This window comes from Mustela nivalis, assembly GCF_964662115.1.
Source record: "Mustela nivalis genome assembly, chromosome: 2".
In the NCBI taxonomy this organism is placed as follows: Eukaryota; Metazoa; Chordata; class Mammalia; order Carnivora; family Mustelidae; genus Mustela; species Mustela nivalis.
This window is the reverse complement of record NC_139021.1, coordinates 109,710,465-109,733,095: the sequence shown is the minus strand read 5'-3', so window position 1 is coordinate 109,733,095 and position 22,631 is coordinate 109,710,465. Positions and strand designations below refer to the sequence as shown.

Genomic DNA, 22,631 nt, shown 5'->3' with positions numbered 1-22,631 from the left:
ATGATTTCATTTTCTCTCTTAAGCATATCAGTTATGACTCTTTTTAAAAGCATTCTTTAGTCTTCACAATATACACTTACAACTAACTCAACTCCAATTTCAAATTACACTATACCACTTCGATAGTAGTGCAAATACCTTGTAATAATGGAAGATGTCTAGTTTTTCCCTCCCACATGCTGGATCATTGTTATTAGCTATTTTACTTAGATAGAGGCATATATTATAATAGGCTTCTATGTATACAAAACAAACATAATTCAATGCACTTCTCATTATTATTTTAAACAGACTTTTATATCTTAAGTCAATTAAAGATAAGAAAAATAGAACTTTTTAAATTTGACTTGTAATTGTTCATTCTCTGGTGCTCTTTCTTTCTTCATGTAGATCTGAGTTTCTGACCCATATGATTTTCCTTCTGTCTGAAGAACTTCAGGTGCTGAAGTTATGTCTGCTCTCAGTGCGCCTGTGAAATCAGAATTCATTTCCTGACAAAACCAACACATTACAAACATAAAATGTGTTATTTTCAAATCAATCAATTAAAAAAGAGTAAGATTATCAATTTCAATTTCCAATAAAGTAAAAATTGATAGTTAGAATCCACACAAATAGAAGTTCATTAGGGCCCTTAAAAGGCATTCAGAATGTGAAGGAACCTGGGAACTAAAACACAAAAAAATCCTGAGTACTGCTGCTTTAAGATAACATGACTCTTTTTGTAGCAACATGGATGGGACTGGAAGAGATTATGCTGAGTGAAATAAGTCAAGCAGAGAGAGTCAATTATCATATGGTTTCACTTATTTGTGTAGCGTAACAAAAAGCATGGAGGACATGAGGACTTAGAGAGAAGGGGGTTGGGGTAAATTGGAAGGGGAGGTGAATAATGAGAGACTATGGACTCTGAAAAACAATCTGAGGGGTTTGAAGTGGTGGGGGGAGTGGGAGGTCGGGGTAACAGGTGGCGGGTATTATAGAGGGCACGGATTGCATGGAGCACTGGGTGTGGTGAAAAAATCATGATACTGTTATGCTGAAAATAAACAAATGAAAAAAAAAAAGTGTGGGCGTACGTACATTTCACTGCTGCTCCTAGGAAAGTATCAGCCACTTAGAGTAATTATCTAATTTAGCCAAAGTCACCAACTTCTATTTACAGAGGAGACTGGGGAGTGGAAAATTGTAACCTGTATATCATACACCACCATTTTAACAGAACTGCCAGGAAATTTAGCTCAAACCTACTCATTGACATTTGATCCTTATTACAGAAATGAAGTGCTTCCAAGAGCCCTTCTGGGCTGTCTTGGTCTCTGGGAAACACTAAATGCCAGTGACATGGGCACTCACTATCTGTGACAGTCTGTATCTTCTGCAGTGTGTTCCTTCACAGAATGCTTATCTTAAAATTAAGGGTCTTTCTGCCAGATGAACTTTAATGAGGGCTACAGCTCTCTCACTAGATGCTTACTTATTGCAGAAATCTACGTAAACAGGAAGGTCTGAGGTGAACGTTCTGCTTCAGGAATAACAGAACTTTCATAGAACACAATTTGCATTTGGAGAAAATTAAACTGAGGAGAACAAACAATGTTTCTTTTTTGTTTTTTTGATTTTTGTTTTTTAACTAGGAAGTTAATTAAATATGGTTAAGCTATTTGTCAAATTCAGGGATCCTGGTTGATTCCTCTAGGCTGCTGGAACAGTTTCCACGGTGGTGCCCAAAGACCCCACTTCCTGCTCGTCACACCCTGACCTGATGAACTCTGCTGAGTGCTCCCTGGGCTTAGTGACCCTCCTGCAACAGGAGAGTAAGGAGCTGGGGTTTAGAGACTAGACCCTATGGCTTCTCTCCCACCTGGTGTCCTTGGGGCTGCCGGCCGCCGTGTCAGGCAGCCCATGGAGAGGTGAGGAGCTGAAGATTCAGCCCGCAGCGAAGGGAGGGACGTGGGAAGGGGCTCCTCAGCCAAATGGTCAAATCCCACAGCCCTGGACTACATCTTGACTACAACCTCAGGAGAGATCCCGAGCCAGAAGCAGATTCCACCCTTGGAAACAGTGACACCTTGGGAACGGTGTCAGCCATTCCATATTTGTCGTCTGAACCTGCCACCTATGTCTTGGGGTAATTTATTCTGCAGAAACAGCTAATTAATACACACATGGGTGACAAGAGGCACCATGACTGGTAGATAATTTGTCCTTTTTAATATTTTAATTTCCCCACAACACTAAAAAAAACCAAAAAAACAAAAAAACAAAAACACTACATATTTTATCCCCTTTTTGTTCTTCCATGAAGACCTCTACGAGTTGTCAGTGGAAGTGCTCTTCTGCTAAACGCCATTTAAACCAATTTCTATGGTGTAATTCCTGCTTGGAGAAACAAGTGTCTTCTATGGGGAGTAGAACGACGTGATTTCTATTCAGTGAGCCCATCGCGGAGACGTGCTCCGAACTGGTGATCTGACAGAACAGTTTATCTTTTTGAACGAACCGAAACCACGGCACGAAAGAAAATCCGAGTGCAGATTTGTCATTTCTAAATGTTTCAACAAGGAAAACAAATAAAAACTTTCCCTCTTATCCCTCTTTTTTTTTTGTTTGTTTGTTCTTAATTAGGTTTTGTGTGTAGCAATATTTCACAACATTGAAAAATGTGAAACTGAGGAATCAAAAACAATCAAATAATTCCATATTCCTGGCACATCGCCCATGACACAAAGGGAAGTTGAACATATGTAGAAAAAAACCCATTTATTTCCTTCTGTCGTTTACACCATAAGTAATAACTAGGTAAGTGGCAACTATTAATTTTAAGTTAGAACCCATAAGTCTTAGACCCCAGCAGAATCCTACAGTTTTTAATTTTTTTTCCCCCTGAATGTTTGCTTGGTCTTGACTAAATCTTGACTAATATCCTAATTACTTGCTTCCATTTTAATTTCAGCAGTTTTATAAAGGAATGAGGAGGTAGCCTTCCTTTAATCATCTCACTGTATTTTAGATAAATGCAGTCACCCACAATCACATGGAAAATCTTACCAGGGAAAAATATTCATTTCTTCAAATTGGCATTACCTGTGCTCAGGAGACTCAAGTTCTACAACTTTCCACTCCCATGCATAGAAGTCTTTTACTGCTTTTCGTTCTAGAAACAAGCCATAGCAGGAGTTAACGGAAAGAGCAGTACTTAACAGGAAGATGAGAATATTAAGTCTGAACAAACAAAAATGATAGAATAATCTGTCTAATCTCCTTCTTGTCACTTTTTAAATTTATCGTTTTAAATAAGGACAACTTCTCCATCACTCACTTCATTTAATTGTTCGGATGACCCCCTGATTCCTGTCCTGTTTTCTTCCAAAAGGCGTCTATTAACCCAGGGAAATAGCATCAGATTTGGGAAGTGTTAAAAAATACACAAATTGAAGAATTACTATATCGATTTATTCAGCCTGAATAAGAAGTCCCATAGCTTTGGGGACTCTTAATGTAAACTCTCTTAATGTAAACTCTGCACAACAAAGGAAAATATTCTTGTGAATTTCAATATTTTGATATTATTTTTACTTGTTAACAGAGTATTAGTTAATCTGAATATTTTGCCTTGGCTTATCCAAATTTATATATGAATAAAACCACAGCTTCCTTTTTTGAGCATATACTATGCACCCAGCACGTTCTCCAGTATTTTCCCTCAATCGTTCTATTTGTCATCTATCTACAAACAAAACTGATGAACGCACTGATGGTGCCAGTTCCCGTCAAGATCCCCTGCGGATGACCCGGGGGCAGCATCCAACTCCCTCACCTACACCCTTTGGTTGGTGGGACTGTTTGCTCATCGCTCCGTGAGGACGGTTATTTCAGCTCAGTTCCTTGCCTTCAAGGGCTGTTCTCTCTCAATCCGCACCCAGTCCCCTTTACCTGTTCAGTTCCTACCATTTTTAATGGGTGTTTTTGTGGCCTTTATTTTCTACTGGCTGCAAACAACCTCCCGCAACCACTTGTCAGACAGTTGCTCTCGGGCTCAGCTCTGGGTAAGTGTGTTCCCATGAGGAGCTGGGGTCACTGCTTCTCCCAGAGCCTCAAACTGAAGATTAGCGCTTCTCTCCTTTCCAGGCTCCAGCCCTGCTAATGCCTTGAGGTAGAAACCTAGAGCTAACATGTCTGCAGAAAGAACAAAGAGCCCCAACTTAACAAAAGAATCAAGCATCATTTCTTCTCAGCCTCTGTTTCTCTCCTCATCCCTATTTTGTGTTGGTCCCTTTGTTCTGTGTCCTTGTCACTTTCCTCGTGTTTGGTCTCTCTGTGTGTCCTCGACCTCCTCCTTGGGTCCATCCATTTACTCCCCTGAAGGTCCACCTCCCCGAGCCACTTCCTCCACTCGCTCTCTCTCCCTCCCCCTAAATCCTTCTTACATATGAGATGCCAGGTTAGCTAAGATTCTTGAAACCAGATAAGGCATGCTGGAGAGTTTCTCCAGAGAGTGTCTTTATTAGTGGGCAAAACTCAGCAACTACTAATAATACATTAAGGCATCATCAAATGCTCTTTATCATTTAGAAACCCAGTTGGACCTCTGGGTTTCTAAACACTGATCGCTTATCTGGGTTTTCTTTGTTTTCTATTTCTAAGGTTAAGAAGGACTAGTCACTGCTTCTGGATACCTCTTCTATCCCTCAGTGAGCCCCATGAGCTGACCCAGATGGAGAGGGGGATTGGCCTGAGGCATATGGTGACATGACTTAAACATCTTCTGTTTTGGGGACAGTGAAAGGAGGATTCCCCGTCAAGTGTCTCCTGCATTTTGATAGAGCTGATGTCTTACAGGAGACCAACACCTTCCTGATAAGGAACCCAACGGATTAAGAGTGACCAAGCTCCTTTGAGTAAGACATGCAGGCACAATTGTGCATTCTTCAAACCCAAACATTTGAGATGTGATAGGAATTCTCTTTATTTGGCAATCCTGAGTCTCCTTTTCCACATGTTGGATGAGTGCCTGGATGTTTAGTAAACACCCACGAGCCAACTGCTGTGTTCTAATTTCTGACTCTTTTGCCCTCTATAAACACATGCACCTTTTTTTACAAACTCCTCTAGACAATTTCTTGATTTCTTAAAAATCTGAAAAACAAAACTTAAAACCAGCCTTCCGTATCAATAATAAGGAAAAGGAATTAAAGATATATTTTTAAATTGAGGTACAAGTGGGTTTTTTAGTATCTAAATTTATGCCTTTACTTGTCATTGTTTTTTAGTTCATGGCACCATCTCTAAAATTGGAAAAACAGTGCTAAACTGAGGTCAGTTCAGGTGAAAAATTACTAAGCACATGCTGTGTAGTAGATAAGGGTGAAGGTCCTCAGACCCTGGGATGAGGAGAGCCTGGTCCTTGCCCTCAAGAGCCTCCAGGCTTTGCCCACCTCCACATACCTTACAAGGAATTTTGGGGGGAGATTCAGTGCTTAGTCGATGTGGAACGAGTGTCTCTATGCTCCCTTTTAGCAAACGTCCCTACTCTCAGCGTTTTCTGGATGTAGAGATTCCTGAACAGGAGAAAGCATGCAATGCAAGCCTTCCTCAGCTTGGGCTGACTTCCTTCCTCCTGATTTGGGGTCCTTGGCAGAGCTGGCACTGTCTGTGCTCACAGCTTTATTGGACTAAGTTCATGTGTTACACCATCTACATTTAAGGTGCACAACTTCGTGGCTTTTAATATCGCAGGAGAGTGCCCACTCCCTCAGCTGTATTTAATGCCTTTTTGCCATCACCAAAACAAAATGCCTGTGCCCATCAGCAGCCAGTCTGCATGCTGCCCTGCACGACCAGGCTAACTTTATGCCATCAGGAGTCTACTTGGTGTCTCCACGGATTGGCACACTCCAGACATTTCCTATGAAAGAAATAATGTGATTCTGGCCCGTACTGTGGCTTCATTCCCTTTTCACAGTATTGTCAGAAGTTTACCCATGTTTGGTAGCAGGTGTCTGCTGTCCATTCTGCATGCCCCAAAGTACACCATGCTACAGGTACGTTACATTTCTTCAAATCTCTTCCCCCGCTATGGTCATTTAGAGTCTTTCCACCTTTGGCTCTTGGCAATGCAAAATGATGCCATACATCAAGTATATAACATTGCTTCATTATAATTTATGGAAATGTTCCTATCATCAAATCTTGCTCCTAAGAATTTATCCTACATGTAAATTTAAAAGCAATAAGTATGTTTTTGAAAATGTCAATGATAGTACTCCCTCTTTGGTCAAAATAATAAAAAGACACTAAATATCTAATAATGAGAAAATAGAAAATAAAAACAATAAAACATAAAGCCATAAACTTAGAAAGTAATGCATTTGTTATCTACAAAGATTGTTAAGAAGCATAAACATGAGAACTATGTAAAGAGAAGCATATAAATCATAGTATTACTATCCTTAGATAAGCACACATGGACCAAGCAAAATTAAAAATAGAGGTTTTGTTGAGGTTGTAAATTCTTCACTTATTTCTCAGCCTTTTAAAAATGTATTAATTTCTTGGCTGTATGTGTATAAAGTTTCAGTTATGTGAGATGAAAAAGTTCCAGACAGGTACTGTTCAGCACCGACCGTATGCTTGCAAATTTGCAGAGGGTAGATCTCATGTTAGTGTACTTACCAAAATTAAAAAAAGCAAAATTATTAGAAACTGGAAAAAGAAAACCTTAGCATATTTTTTAAATGTAGTGATTATATACTATAAGAGTATGTGTGTGTGTGTGTGTGTGTGTACTCTTGTGGACCTCATCCAAGGCACATTCTGTATTTCTGGGGGAATAGTGTCCTCAGAGATAATGTTCGAGCTCAAATCTCTGGTACAACAGAACACAATTTTATCTGGAAATAGGGTTGTTGCAAATGTAACCAGCTAAGTTAAGGTGAGGTCACACTGAGGGCACCTGGGTGCCTCAGTCAATTAAGAGACCAGCTCTTGATGTTGGCTCAAGTCCTGATCTCAGGGTCATGAGATCAAGTCCTGTGTGGGGCTCCGTGCTCATTCTGGAGTCTATGTGAGATTCTCTCTCTTGCTCTCCCTCTGCCCCTCTCTGTGCTCACACACATGCTCTCTTTCTTTCAAATTAGAGGTTAAAAAGAGGTGAGGTTACACAGAGTAGGATGGGCTCTTAATCCAGTGTGATGGATGTCCTTGTAAGAAAAGGAGAGAGACACACACGGAAGGATTGGGGCAATGTGAACACAGAGACAGAGACTGGCCAAGCCAGGGAATGCCTGGGCCCCAGAGAAGCCAGAAGATACCAGAGGGATCCTTTCCTGGAGTTTGTGAAGGGAGCAGAGCCATGCCGGCATGTTAATTTCAGACTTCTTACCTCCGGAATTATGAGACAATGAATTCTGTTATTTTAAACTAGCTAGTTTTTGGGATTTTGTTATAGCAGTGCCAGAAAAATGATTTTATAGCTTTAGGGCTGTTGTAGTACTTAGCACGCAGAAGGCTATTGCATATATATAGTGCACCTTAGCTGCTAAGAGTGCAAACAAGCCTGGCAGTTAACTGGTATAGCTAAGAAGCCAGGTTCTGGGGTTCAACAGGCCACTTCCTCCATGTCTCATGTTAGGCAGGTCATTTAACTTAATCTGTGATTTTGCTGGTTATCTGTTAAATGTGAAAATGTCGCCATAGATAACTATATCTACCTTGGAAGGATGGTATGGGGATCCCATGAACACTTGGTGCCTGGCTCTAACTCAGGGCTCTGTAATGCTATTATTAGTAACCTCTTAAAGGTGTAGGTCTCAAACCTAACATGGGTTTATAGCAATACCTATCCTGTGAGGGCACATACAGAGTGCTTAGGTTTATGCCAAATTCCATGGACTTTAAATGCTCATATCTTAGCTGTTACGATTCTGTAAGTTGCTCACATACCGTAGGTGTTCTGAAAGTTTGCACTGCACAGGTAGATAAATTAAGTGAAACACGAGTGTATTATCACTTTATTCATTTCTCATTCCATGAATGACTTCATATTTCTGTGCTAATGACTTGTGCGTATGTTAGAGCTCTGAGTGTATTGTCTGTTGGAATGGCCTTCCCACTGTATGCAGGACCAGTGAACTCAAATGCAAGCTCTGTAATTTGGGGGTGTATAACTCTTAGATAAATAAATTACTGGCTCTTATGTCCTATCCTTTTTTCTGTAAAATGAGAAAATTGTTCTAAATGATCTGTTGGATCCTTTGTATTTCTAGTTTTAAGGGCATCAACATTCTGAAGAGTAGAGTCCAAAACAAATTCCTCTTTGTAGACCCACAGTCTTGTGTAGTCTACTCAGAAAACACAATAGCTTAAACGAAAAAACATTACTGTAGGTGCTCAACAAAAGATTTGAGCTGACAGAAGACAAAATCATCAAGGTTGCAGATAAATCAATAGAGAGCTTCCAATATGGATAATGGAAAGGAAAAAAATAAAGAAAAAAATAAACGGAAACTCAGAGCCATGTGGGACACCATTATGGGTATAAATGCACATGTAGCGCATTTATGCACTACATGTGGGAGTCCCAAAAGGAAAAGAGAGAGAAAAAGAGCAAAAAATTATTTGAAAGAAAAAACAGTTGGATACTTCCCAAATTTAATAGAAAACATTAATCTACAACTCCAAGAACCTCAACATACTTCAAGTTCTCTCTAACATAATGAAATCTCTGTCTACACACATCACAGTCAAATTATAGAAAGACAAAGTCTTGAAAATAGCAAGAGAAAAAGAACTTGTCATGCACAAGGGAACCTGAGGAAGATTAACAGTTGACTTCTTATCAGAAATAATGGAGCTCTGAAGACTGCAGTGATGTGGTAAAAATCCTAACAAAGCAAAACAAAACAAACAAACAAAGAAACCCTGCTGACAAAGAATTGTCTAGCAGTCTTTAAAGCTGAAGAAGAATTAAACATTCCTTAGATAATCAAGGATCTGTAATGATGCTTTCTGAGTTTTCTTCCTGCACTGAACATGCTGTGGCTCACATTAACATATTATGTCTTCTTTATTTTTTTAAATTTATTAATTTGAGAGAGAGAGAGAGAGAGAGAGAGAGAGAGAGAGAAAGCATAAACATGAGCAGGGAAAGAGGCAGAGGAAGAGGGAGAAGCAGACTCCCCATTGAGCAGGGGATCTTATGGCGGGGTGGGGGTGGAGGGTGCGGGGGGGGGGGGTGGCTCGATGTAGGGCTCAATCCCAGGACCCTGGGATCATGACCTGAGCCAAAGGCAGACACTTAACTGACTGAACCACCCAGGCACCTGAACATATTAGGTCTTAATCGAGGTATATGGTCTCTTCACTTATATAAGAAAGACGTTTTGAGTTATGAATTATCCCCATTTTATACTTAGTTGTCTAGCTTATATCGCATTTCTCAGGGAGCTATGCTCAACAAATCCAGAGATTTCAGGGGTTTTGTGATTTTGTTTTGTTTTGTTTTGTTTTTTGGCAAAATTCTGACTTTTTCCTGTATAACTTTTTTTTTCAAATTTTTATTGAAGTTCTAGTTAGTTAACATACAGTGCAATATTGGAGTAGAATCCAGGTTTGTTTGCTTGTTTGTTTGTTTGTTTTTAACCATGAGAAATTTAAACAACAATGAATATCATGCTGAAAACACCTGCTAAAGAAAGAATGTATTGGCTGGTTCTCAGCAGCATATTCACAAGTCGATAGGATTGTGTCACCTTCCTTCTGTCCTTTCCTGAAACAGGAGAAAATGCCTTACAGACCTGGTTCTCACTCCCTTTCTCCAGGTTTGCTGGAATGCTGATGTCAAATTCTTTACATTGCTGGTGCAACACTCATCAAAGCCCCTTGGACGGTAAGTGTACATGCTGGAAATGCATGGAGAAAAGGTGCAGAGCCATTAGTGGTGGTAATTGTCCATTTAAATTACTCTCACATCAATGGAAGGACAGATTTATTCGCACTGGCAGAGTATAAATATATTATAGATTTATGCTCTAGGAGATTAAATTAAAACATTTCATTTCACTGAAAACTCAAACAAGGCAAGGTCTTTGTATAATTAAGTAAAAATCCCAGTTCTGTTGGTCACTGGAATTATCCTATTCTGGAACACTCTGTGTAATTGAGTTTTGAATTGAAGGCAGTGGAGCAAGTCTGTCAAGATCAATTGAATTGATTCTCACTTACGCAGACCTGCCGAGTCCTACAGCAGTTGAAGGTCCTTATTTGAACAGATCAGACCACAGACAGAGGCCAGCTGTTCATATGTCAAACCTTGGACACTTTCTCAAGTATTTTTCATAAATATATCACAACCTCTCCTGAACAAACAATACGGCAAACACGGTCACCCCGTGTTAAGTAATTAGTTCTACAACTGAAAATCACAAGAGTCAACTTTTCTGAAATGGAGTTAACTAAAAATATAAAGTATAAATTACTCTGATAGAAACAGACCACAAATATGGGACCTTTATGTAACATAAGAGAGGAGAGACCAAAAGATCAAATCTCAAGGATGATGGCCAGGAGCTTCCAGGAACCACCCTGAAACCAAATAAAACAAAACCTGAGAGCTCCAAAGAGTAAGGTACCTGCTTACTGAGCCCCTGAATGTCAATGTTCCTGAAGTCAAATCAGTCCCTCCTTGACTTCTAAATTAGGTAAACATACATTCTCTTTTGCCCATGAACTCGCTTGAGTTTTGTTTCTGTTGTTTTTAGTCAAAGAGTTCTGACCTAAAAATAGTGTATCTGTCACATTTCTGACCTTGTATATGATAGGCATCTGTTTAGAATGTTGAACTTCTTTCTATCAGTGGAATTTTGTATAGTATGACGTAAAGTCATATAAGATGCCTTCATTGTGTTTATTTTAATGTAGGAAAAAACGGCCATATTAAATAGTGAACATCACACATTTTTATAAAATTTAAGAAGACCATGGATGGAACTGGAAGGGGTTAGGTCCAATGAAGTCAGTCAAGCAGTCAAAGACTGTTATCATATGATTTTACTCACATGTGGAGCATAAGAAATGGCACAGAGGACCATAGCAGAAGGGAGGGAAATCCAAAGGGGGAGAAGTCACAGAGAGAGATGAACCATGAGAGACTATGGACCCCGAGAAACAATCTGGGGGTTTCAGAGGGAACGAGGGTGGTGGGAGCAGGTAACAGGGTGATGGGTATAAGGGAGGGCACGTGCTGTTAACACACAGTGTAATGTGGGTATTATGTATTATATATATTATGTATCATATATATTATGTAATATTCTGGGTGTTACACTTAACTGATGAATAGGTTTTAGAGATCTAACCTATGTGACTGGCGAGGCTGAGAACAGACAAAACTGCAACATGAGGATTTTGGGAAGATGATAAGTATCAGCAAGCATGGTGACAGGCAGGCAGATGCTGGCCATGAGCCGTGTGCCAGGTCATTAGATCAGAATCTTACCTGCTGTATCCTACTCCTTCCTCTTAACAGCATCATCAGATGGGTGTCATTATTGTTCTTATTAACACCAATTTTATAAATGAACTAAGTGGAGCTCAGGGCATCTAAGTGGTCTGTGAGTTTACAGACCTCATGAATAGCAGTACTCCTGTTCAAGTCTCCATGACTCCAGGATGGGCAGGACCAGCACTGGGGTTAGTCTCTGGTCAGCCTTGGTTTTGCATATAGGCTGCACTGTGTGACAGTAGGCAGGTCGCTAACTTCTCTGTGTCTGTTTTATTTAGGCAATGGTAATAACAACAGAAAGACTAAGAAATTATTACAGGAAAAATGCTTAGAGTGATGCCCAGAATAATATAACAGTTTTCTAAGTACGAACTGTGGTTACTGTTCTGTGTTAACATGCCTGGAATTTAGCAGGTTTTCAACTAATAGTGGAGATGTTATTGGTAGTGGTAAAATCATCTAAAAAATCTGATATAATAACAGCAATTGCTAGATTTTATTTTTATAAAAATAAAGGTTTTTTTAGAAAAAGACTTTTGGAACTTGTTTTTTAAAATAAGAAAAATGAATGTGTATGCAGATTAAGTGACTTAGGTTTACATTATCCCAATGCATTAATTTAACATCTATTAAACAATAATCTAGCACAAAATCTTAAATTATCTGGGATGGAATGAAAAGCCAATAGAAAGTAATTTTTTAAATTCCTTACATTGATTCAATGAGACATAATGATTTTTATGCACCATTTCATATAGAGTAATTGGAGCACAGTGTTACCTCATTTACTATCACTTATATGACTAAGGGGTTCCATATCTAAGTAAGAAGGTATCCAGATTTTTATGATGTTATTTTGCAAATTTTATTATTGTTTTATTCACAGCCTCAATATGATTGCAATTTGTTTAAACCCAATAATGCTTTAAAATAATTGTCCTTAAATTTATTGCTAAATAGGATAATCAACTTTTCATTAGAGTTGCAATCATTTATATTATACTTGACATTGTAATATTTCACAGACTTACTTTAATTTTTTAAAGAATTGCCGTTTGTACTTCCCTTGAATCTTTCCCTTGGGTGAACCATTCCTAATCTCTAACACAGGTATCCAAAGGGAAAAGGCAAAAAGAAAACTATTTTCAGTTAGACAATAATGGGGCATTCTGTGACACTGGCTAAAACACAGAGCTGCTGTCAAAAACGTACTGTTTTCCTGTAAGAAAGAATTACCTTGTTAGGAAGATACCTGATTACCTTGTTGGGAAGATAAAATTATGCCAATAATAATCTTTTTCATAAAATCATACCACTTAGCTCTTTAAGTAAGCTAGCATAATTTCAGGTAAGATATCAGAAAAACCCTAGGGTCCCCTTACATTTCCATATACCAAATCTTGAATTAAAACTTCAGGTACAAATTGTCTTGACTGAAACCAATGTCACGTGATTAGCCAAAGGCAGACTGAAACCTAACTGCAGCCTCTGAGCTAGCCCCCGGAAGATCTACAAAATCACAGAACTTTGCAACACATATAACGTGCTTCCGAAGTTCAAACTCTGCAAAGGGAAAACATTTCTAAAGCATTTTGAAATTGTTTATCCCACTCAAAAACATATGAAAACATTAAAATTTCTTTGTATACCAACAGTTGATTGCTGGAGTCCTGGAAACATAATTTAAATATCCAGTAAGGAAGGCTCAATTGTCATATTCTTTCTACAGATGAGGAAAGTTGAGTGACTTGTTCAGAAAGATAGAGTTCTTAGAACTAGGATTCATGGATTTTGTTTTGTTTTGTTTTTCTTTTTGTTTTTCTTTTAACCCTAAAGGGGCTCCTAGGTGGTTCAGTCATTAAGCGTCTGCCTCCAGCTTAGATCATAATTCCTGGGTCCTTGGATGGAGCCCCACATCTGGCTCCCTGCTCAGCAGGGAGTCTGCTTTCTCCCTCTCCCTCTCCTTCTGTCCCTGCTCCTGCTCTCTCTCTCTTACGTGCACTCTCTCTCTCTAATAAAAGAAATAAAATCTTTAAAAAACAAAATATAAATCCAACAAATGTGAAGTAGAAACAAGATCAAGAGAGCAAAGGTGCCACTCAGAGAAGCTAAAGTTCCTGCCTGAAATGGTTGCCAAGGTTCAAAATCAAAGTGTTATAAAGGGGCTTCCTGGTAGTCTGGGGGATGGAGATCTATACTCAGACCCACCAGACTTGACATGCTGGGAACCAAACACAGGACATCCTGAAAACAGCAAGACACAAACAACTCATTATGTACAAGGGAACTGCAGTAAAGTTAACAGGTCACTTCTCATCAAAAAGAATAGAAACAAGAAGACAGAAATGGTGTATTTGAAGAACTGAAAGGAAAAAAGAGAAAACAAAAACCTTAAGACAAGAATCTTATATCACATGAGATTATTTTTCAAAAGTGAAGGGGAAATAGAGTCATTTTCTGATAAACAAAAAGTGAAAGCTCTTGTTACTCACCAACCTACTTTAAAAAAAACTCTAAAGGAAATTCTTCAGGCTGAATGCAAGAAATTGACAGTAATGTGAATCCATAGGGAGGAAAAAGACCATTGGTAAAGAATATTTTGTAAATAATTATACAAGACAATATAATTGCACATTCATTCTCCCTTCTTTTGTTAACAGATTTAAAAGATATATCTGTGGTGCCTGGGTGGTTCAGTGTGTTGAGCAACTGATTCTTGATTTTGGCTCAGGTCGTGATCTCAGGGTCGTGAGATCAAGCCCTGCCTTGGGCTCTGCACTGCTGTGTGGTGGGAAACTGCTTGATATTCTCTCTCTCCCCCTTCCTCTGCCCCTCCCCTTGCTTGCATGCCTGCTCCCTCTCTCTCTCTCTCTCTCAATAAATAAATAATAAGTATACATTATATATGTATTAGTGAGACTATAAGATATAAACTGTAAACTTTAATACATGTGACAATGGTAAAAAGAAGGCAGGTGAGAATAAGGTTGTATTGTAATGAGGAAATAACACTAGACAGTAACTTAGATACACATTAGGAAATGAAAAGAAACAGTAAATAGAAGGTTAATACAACAAATTCTAGAAATATATACTTGCTCTCTCCTCTTCCTAACTTTACTAAATTTTATAAAATTATAAGCAATAATTATAAAAATGTGTTCATTATCATAATATATAGACATTATGTACATAACAACAGGGGCTGTATAGGATCAAAATATTTATCTCACTGGAGTTAATTTAGTTGAAATTAACTTAAAAGCATAGCGTTGAAAATCATTAAGAGAAATAATATATTAAAACAAAAACTATCCTCCTAATGCTAAAGAAGTTGATAAATGAGGAACAGAACATAAAGGACATAACATACAAAGGAAAAGAGAACAAAAGAGTCAATGTAAATTCAGCCTTCTCAATAATATTAAATATAAATGAATTAAACAACCTAACTGAATGACAGAGATTTTCAGATTGGACTATAAAAAAGCAAGATCCAACTTATATACTCTCTATAGTAGAAATTCCGAAGACTGAGTATACAAGTAGATGGAAAGCAAAATGATAGGAAAAGGTATACTAGGCATATAGCAAACCGTAAAAAGCTGCAATGTCTATGTTAATATCAGATAAAACAGATTTCAAAGCAAGACATTTCATTAGAGATAAGGGGAATATATTATAATGAGAAAGGAATAAATCCTTCACAGAGATATAAAAATGATAAATCAGAATCAGAAGCCCAAAATATATGAAGGCAAACTTAACAGAATTCAAGGGACAAGTAGACAGTTCAATGATAATGGGTGGGGACTATCAAAGTCTCACTTTCAGTCACAGGGAACAACTTACTGGAGGATCAACTGGAATTCCTAGTCAGGAACAAACTGACTAGAGCTAACACACATCTACAGAACCCTGCACCAGACCCCAATGGAGGATGCTTTCTCCCAACAGGCATATGATACACTGTTCAAGGTGGGCCATCTGGTTAGCCATAAGAAAAGTCTCAATAAACTTCTAAAAGCTGAAATCATATAGAGTATGCTCTCTACAATAATGAAGCTAAATTAAAAGTCAGCCATCAATAGAAACTTGGAACATTCACAAATGAGTAGAAGTTAAACCAGATATTCTTGAATAACAAAAGGATCAAATTAAGAATCACGAGGAAAATTAGGGAATACTTTAAGATGCTTGAAAACAGAAGTACAACATACCTAAACATATGGAGGGCTGTGAAAGCAGTGCTTACAGGGAAATTGATAGTTATTAATGCCTATATTAAAAAAGAAAAAAAATCAGTACCCTAAATTTCTACCTTGAGAGATGAGAAACATAAACTGAGCCCCAAACCAGAAGATAGGGAAAAACAATGAAGAATAATGTGGAAATAAAATTTTAAAAAGAGGAAAAGAGACAAAGTCAACAAAATTAAAACTAAAATTAAATCAAAAAATTGAAACTGAAAACTTTTTCTTGTCATATTAACAAAATGAACAACTTTGGCGAGACCAGCTAAAACATCAGCTGAAATCAGCAATGATAAAGATGTATTACAACTGATCTTACAGATCTTACATGAAGTAAGACTCACAGGGGAGTGCTCAGAACAGCTACCTGCCTACAAAGTAGATAAACTTAGACCCAATTGGAAACTTCTTGGAAACACACAAACCACCCAGACTGACACAAAAGAAATACAAAGTTGGCATGGACCTGCAACAACTGAAGAACTTGGTCCATAAGTAAAACACACTGTGGCAATCTCATCATAAGCTCCACCGCTGGTGTGGCACCTCACAGCTGGGAGGGAACGCAATACCCAGAGTTCTCCTTCAAGGATGGAGGGTGCAACCCCACCCTGGGCAGCCCAACTTGTAAAGACTGGCACCCAAACCGTCTGACTTCGATGAACAATGGGGCTTGTGCCCATGAGACCTTCAGGGCTATGGTGGACCAGAAAAATGGCTCTTAAAAGGCCAGCCCACAGACTCAGCCAGTCCAGGAACCTGGACAGCCTTTCGAAAAACACCCAGGTTTTCTGTGAAAGGGACACATTTGCTATTCTTAGAATGTGAGTCTGAGGGCCAGTTACCTGCTGGAAGAAAATGCTTTAGGGACAGAGGCTCATAGGCACATCTTCTGCTTCTCCTTGCTTCTCTGAAGCCAGTGAGTACCATTTTTTTTCCTTTTCCAGGGGGCCATCATTACACTCCAGCTGGTTGGTATAATCTCACCTTGCTTAAGCTTCACAGCCAACATCTTTCTTTTTCTCTTTTTAAAACAGTTTTTAGCTCTTTTCACTTTTTTCTTTTTTTCCCCTTTCTTCTCCTTTTTCCAGAGGGTGCCAAGTCTGTGTTGCTTCTCTTCTTTCTCCAGCCAGTAGGCCCATCTTTGTGCTCTTCCCCTGCTGTGCAGTATCTTCCAGAAAGAAGATTTTACAGGCGTCCAGTGCCCTAGTGTTTATGTCCAGTGACCAAGCTTTTGTGACTGCCTCCTCGGGGTCACCTACATTGCCTGCCTCTGGAGGCCAGGGACCTTGTGTTTCTGGGTCCCATGGTACTGTAACAGTGGAAGAGAGTTCTGGGCAGACTCCCAGTGCTCTGCTCAGATAGACAAAACACACCCTGCCTTTTGGAGAAAGGGGTCTATTTGCTTGTCCACAAGCTTTAGCCTCAAGAGCAAGCTTCTGTCATGCTTACAGAAATCTAAGGGGGTGTGTCTGAGGGAATAGAAGCCAGTGCACAACATCTTTGCAGTCTTCCCCGGAGAAAGGCATTTTCTAGAAAAGAGTTCAAACCCTTAATCTGATGCCCTGATTTTTGCAAACACAGCAGGTGGATGCTTCTTCAGTGGGAAATGCTGGATGTTACTTACATCTCAATATGAAGATAAGTAAGCAGAGGTGTGACAGAGGTAATGGAACTACAGACACAGAAGGAAGAGGGAAAGGCACAAAGGAAATGTCTGAATTAATAATTGTCAAGAATTTCTCCAAGTTCATGATAACATGGAGCCCCACATTCCAGCAACTCAGAGAATACCAGGCAAAACAGGCACACAGAGCTCCTTACGCAGGTACACTGGATTTGAAGTGCAGAAGATCACCGAGAAAGAAAAACCTTTAAAGAAATAAGAGGGGAAAAAAAAATTATGTACAGAGATGCAAGGGAAACATCATGCTGGACCTTTTCTTTAGAAATTGAACAAGCAAGAAGAAGAAAGTAAAATATTTAAAGTGTTGAAAGGAAAAATAAAAACAGAAACAAAAAGTCACTCACCTGGAATATTGTATCCAGCAAACTGATGCTTTAAAGGTGAAGGGAAAATACTTTCTCCACAAATGAAAATCAAGATTTTTTTTTTTTTTTTTGCCAGTGGACCTGCCTTGCATGAAATATTAAAATAAATTCTTTAGGAAAAAGGAAAATATTGGTCAGAAACTTGGACTACAAAAATAAAGGAAAGGCTCTAGAGAAGGAAATACAGACAAAATCTCTTATTTCTCTTACTCTTTTTAAATTTTTTATTTTGATTTTTTAAAGATTTTATTAATTTATTTGAGAGAGAGAGCATGAGTGGGGGAAAGGGCAGAGGGAGAGGGGGAAGGAAGCTCCCTGCTGAGCACAGAGCCCATAGTGGTCTGGACCCCAGGACCCTGCGATCATGACCTGAGCTGAAGGCAGATGGTTAACTCACTGAGCCACTCAGGCACCCATCCTCTTATATTTAATCATTTAACAAAATAACAGCTTCTTCAAATTACTAGTAATAGGATCTAGGAGTAATCAGTAGAAATTCAGGGAAACTCCTTTTTACAGAAGTCTGTTCAAAGAATCTAGGTCAGCCATTCACATGTTTACTCCTCATTTTTGCCTAAAATTTTCTCACCTCCTAACTTATGCCCATGAAACATATTCAGGCTTTCTACAGAGGCTCACCTTCCTATTCTTCTATTTACTTAAAACATGGGCTCGGCTCTCAACCTACTTCTATTTGTCTAGAAATAAAAGGCTGCCCCTTGAAAAGGGCATGTGTATTGTTCTTATCTGTTTTACTGAGGCTGCTGTAGATGAAGGTATCAAAAAATATCACTCTCAGTTGATATAAAAGATCATTATTTCCTCGGTCACTCTCTTCTATGGGAATTTCTCTAACTATAAGGCATCAGTGATCTTCTAATTATCATCTGAAACTGAAGGTAGGAGAAACTCGTCCTGGGGAAAATGGGATTTGCTCCTTAGATTTTTTCCATGAGGGAGAACTGGCATCTAGATACATCTAGATACAAGATGGCATCTTGTACAAGATACAACTGGCATCCAGATACAAGAGTTGACCCTGGAAAATTGAACACAACCTGTGGAGTGAGGGGCGTTACTGTAAACCAGCTTTATCTCATCTTGCCATCTTCATGCTCTTTTACTGCATCAAATGGGCCTTTCTCATTGCCTACAGATATCATAAACAGACTGCTCACTCAGATCTCCTCCAACTCAAACACTGTGAGGGTGAGGGCGTTTTGAGATCCCACTGGCATGGGTCTAGACTTTGGTTTTCTCTGTGATGAGACGACATCATGGTCTCCATGATTCCTCAGATGATACCCAGCAGAGAAATTCTAATCAGGTACAACCAATCCACCCAAACCCCAACCCAATTCATATGAATTCCATCAGGCTGCTGTTAAAAGTACTCCCCTGATTCTCTATAAGTCAGGGACTTCTTACTTTAAAAAACTTGCAAATTTCTCTTAAATCAAAATTTTATAGATAACTGAAAATACAGGCAGAGTCAAATGTTCTCATGTTGCAGTTACAAGACAGGCAGTCCCACTGGAGCAAATGGAAGAAACGCTGGACCAAGTGTCATCCCGTGTCAAAGTGTGGTAACGATAGATCAATAAACATTCAAGAAGCATGAAAATCCTACATGTGTATGTACACACCTTTATATATCTGTACATACACACGTGTCTCTGCACATGCACACACAGTCACGCTTGACTAGTACACATGCTTAAAGATAGGTGGTCACAGCCAATGGGTTTCTCAAGCAAGAGCTCCAGAGACTGATACATGTATAAATTTTGTTCACTGAAGAACTGTCATGTCTGCGATTTGACTTCAGATTTTTATCTGCAAAAGGCTTTTTGTCCCCAAGCCCCATCATTACCATACATGACAATAGCTGCCTTCCTTTGTCAGCACCTGTGCTGGTACCATCTTCTGATGGCACTGGAACAGGTGCAAGAGACCTGGCCCACCTTGCTCAATCCCATGGTTGCTCAAGACTGGTCCAGCTCAGTGAGGCATGGTGCGCTCATTCTGTTCTCTCCATAAAATAACACACAGTCAAAGTCCTTTGTGGAATTGTGATTCTCCCCCAAATTTGTTGACCTAATCCCCAGTATCTCAGAAAGCGACGTTGGAAATAGGGTATTGTAGATAGAGTTAAGGTGAGGTCATGTGGGGGTGGCATGGGCCCCCTAATCCAATATGACTAGTGTCCTGATAGAGAGGGGATTTGGATACAGAGGCAGATATGCACATGGGGAGAATTTCATGTGAACTTGAAGGCAGAGATTGGGGTGACACATCTACAAACCAAGGGGCACACAAGATTGCTAACAAACCACCAGGATCTAAGAGAGACACTTGATATAGATTTCCTCCAGCAGACTCAGAAGGAACCAGCCTTGCCGACAACTTGATCTTGGACTTCTAGCTTCCAGAAATCTGAGAAGATAAATAAATTTATTTTTACTTGCTTCCTTTTTAAAGCAAACTAGGTAGCTAGCTAGAGACAAAATAAGGAACATGGTGTCCAAATGATCCTGCTGGGGTGTGGGTAGGTGTGCTGGTTTGTGTAAGGGGGGAAATGGCTGGGTGTCTGGCTTACCTCTGAAGTAGGATTGTGTGCAGGAAAAGGTGAGAAAAGAAAGCATATTGGATTTATCTTTTTCTCTATGTTGAGTTCATATTATCAGTATTAACATCACATTACATTATATTTTAAAAATCCTTAATTATCATATTAGCATGATAAATAAAATCTACTAAAAATGGGCACATGACAGTTCTTACGTTGAGAAGTATATTCGAAGAATCTGCTTTCCTCCTTACTGAGAGAAATGTTAATATGCGAAATATTCAAGCTATTCTATAGAAGTAAAAAAGCTTCCTGACCTAATGATTCGCTTCAATTTTCCACTTTAGTTGCAGTGCTGAAATTTTCATTGCCAAAAGGTATACATGTTCCAGTTGTTAAGTAGAAAACCACAGGCCCAAAATGATGTCTCTTACCTTAGGGACCCAAGTCAGTCAGTGGAGTCTTAAAACCTCCCCTAAGCACAGTATCAGCACTACCTCCCCCTCCTGCCCCCTGCCCTTTCACCAAGCAGACTAGAATTTCCTGGTCAGCACTAGGAGATAATTCTTCCATAGACCCCTTCTGTTCCCCTTGGAGGGTGAGCACCCCTGAAACAATGCATTCCTTGCTAATAAATTCCTTTTTTTCACCCTCTCTTTGCCTGTAAAAACCTCCCATTCTGCAGAGTTCTATGGAACTCTCTTCTGCTTACTCCCGATGGGGGATGGGGACACTGTCCTAGTCATGAATCATTTAACACAGTTAACTGGTGCTTTACATTTACTCAGCGGAATTTTGCTTTTTTCACACAAGTGTTTAGGTATTTGTTGATAACTGATCATTCCTACTCTTATTTTTAAGTGCCTAAGAAGTTTTTTATGTCAACCCTAAAAGCTTCTTTTGTTGGCTTTTAATTCTATAGCAAAATTTCAAAAATAAAACAAAGGGAAAATAAAACCCTGAAGTTATTGAAATAACATGGTGGTTCTCCTGTATTTAATAATACAGTGCAGAAACAACATTCTTAAAAACTCTCCACTAACCTAAGACAATTTGAACACAAATGAAAAAGAAAAATTGGAATTGCTAATTAAAAGTGGGCTTTGTTTTTTTTCTTTTTATAATTTTTTAATTTTTTAATTAACATATAATGCATTATTAGTCCCAGGGCTACAGGTCTGTGAATCGCCAGGTTTACACACTTCACAGCACTCACCATAGCACATGCCCTCCCCAATATCCATAACTCCACCACCCTCTCCCTACCCCCCTCCCCACCTGCAATCCTCAGTTTGTTTTGTGACATTAAGAGTCTGTTATGGTTTGTGTCTCTCATGATAAAAATGGGTTTTGTTTTAACAGGAACATCATTCATCAGTGTACGTTCCAGTCAGTGCTTTTACATTAGGTTATTTGAAAATAGCCTAAGAAATGCATGTTTACCAGTTTCTCAAAGTTCAGCCTTATATGGATGAAAATGTCAATGCATATATTCTTTGCCAAGAATGAGAAATGCACCTTTTAACTTTTAAACTACACTTTTAAAAACACGAATATATATTGAGGAAAGATTTATTGCCTGGTAGGTCAAGTGGTATTAATTCCTTTAGATTTGCTTCTTTTTAGGTATACATCCTCTTGGAAAATCCACTTTTGATGTTTAACACTGGATGACAACTGCCACTATAAACTAAAGATTTTTTGTATTAAATTAACAAACAGAGTATATAACTTTCTTACACTTTCCAAGATGTACTCCTGAAACAGCAAGCAATATTTCTGAAATGACAAGTGAATGGATATTATATTGCATTCAGCCATAAACAACTTCACAGTCCAAATAAAATCTACCCTATAAATTTTGTATTAAAATTGAGTGTCTGTTGGATATTTATATTTTCCCCAGAACAACTAAGGACATTTTTTCCTGCTTCTATGATTGAGAGTTATATTAATCGTACAAGGATTATCCATTTTCAGGTCATACAATAATATTAAAACTCTGTCTAAAAATCTCATTGAAGGTAATGTCACCTAAGGCTCTCTGGTTTTTGAGGTGGACATAAACTATTAGCCAGTAATGGATATCTGTGTTGTGCAAGTGAGTGATTTGTTTCTAGGCTCAGTAAAAGGAGTCCACAGAGAGAGAGGGATGAGATATGTGATATCTGGGATAATGGGTGGGGCACATTTTCAGAGTTGGCAGGAGGAAATGATGAAGAGAACTGTGTGTGGAAAAGGCAGGCATCATTGA

At 38.8% G+C, this 22,631-nt stretch overlaps 1 pseudogene across 1 annotated transcript in view; it reads left to right on the top strand.

The window, feature by feature from the left end:
* Positions 1–1,976: 1,976 nt before the first annotated feature.
* Positions 1,977–22,631, top strand: part of LOC309859337 (protein phosphatase PTC7 homolog) — a 99,698-nt pseudogene continuing 79,043 nt past the window's right edge. Inside the window, exons 1-3 of the transcript in view lie at positions 1,977–2,131; positions 5,966–6,044; positions 9,822–9,889. The product of the transcript in view is annotated as a protein phosphatase PTC7 homolog (transcript). The remainder of the gene's footprint in view (positions 2,132–5,965; positions 6,045–9,821; positions 9,890–22,631) is intronic.